Consider the following 1,087-nt stretch of genomic DNA (forward strand, 5'->3'; position numbering starts at 1 on the left):
GGAGACGCAGTTCTGGGACTGCATGGGCTCACGCAGCCCTGCCAGGGCTTGGGCAGCCTCCTCGCAGGAGTGCTCCTGGCTTCCTCCGGGGAGGGCGCAGGGAAACGTGGGGAGCCATCAGCACGGTCTGGGAGGCTGAGAGCGGGTGTGCAGGCTGGAGTCGGGGAAAAACCTCTGGCAAGAGCCCCCACACCCTCTGATGTGCTGGCCCCCTGGCCGTGGTGGAACATCATGCCTTGGCAGAGTCCTGCTGGCATGACCTGAAGAAGTATCAGTACTTATAGGGAGATCTTTTCTTGGTTTTTCCCTTTTTACATTGTATGTGAAAGCTCGGTGAAGAGGCAGCTGGAAGCAGCACAACTATCCAGCACAAAAGGCCTCAGAGGGCTGCAGCTGGAAGCATGGAAACTCCTCTGCTCTGCTCGTGGCTGGCCGCAGTGCCTGCACGCAAGTGACCCGGCGCCCCGGCCAGGACCTGGCCCAGGCCTGCCTGCAGTGGGCCTGGCCACCATGAGCCCAGTGGCTCCTGAGGAGTGATCAGGTATCGTTACCCTGGCTTGATGGGAAATATGTAAATAAACCCGTCCAGAATCCTTCCTCTCAAGCAGAAAATACAACAGTGCTCCAGGCTTGGGGAGGAGCGGCTGGAAAGCTGCCTGGTGGAAAAGGACCAACAGAAGCAGGGAGGTGATTGTGCCCCTGGACTGGGCACTGGTGAGACCACACCTTGAGCACTGTGTCCAGTTCTGGGCACCACAGGGTAAGGACATGGAGGTGCTGGAGCGGGGCCAGAGAAGGGCAACGAGGCTGGTGAGAGGGCTGGAAAACATGCCTTGTGAGGACCTGCTGAGGGAACTGGGGTTGTTCAGTCCGAGGAGACCTTATTGCTTTCTGCAACTCCCTAAAAGGAGGTTGTAGTGAGGCTGGTGTTGGTCTCTTCTCCCAAATTACTGAGGATAGGATGAGAGGAAATGGCCTCAAGTTGCACCAGGGGAAGTTTAGATTTCTTCAGAGAGAGTGGTTAGGCACTGGAACGGGCTGCCCAGGGAGGTGGTGGAGTCATCATCCCTGGAGGTGTTCACAAAAT

Source organism: Merops nubicus, unplaced genomic scaffold (assembly GCF_000691845.1).
Source record: "Merops nubicus isolate BGI_N331 unplaced genomic scaffold, ASM69184v1 scaffold19441, whole genome shotgun sequence".
NCBI lineage: Eukaryota > Metazoa > Chordata > Aves > Coraciiformes > Meropidae > Merops > Merops nubicus.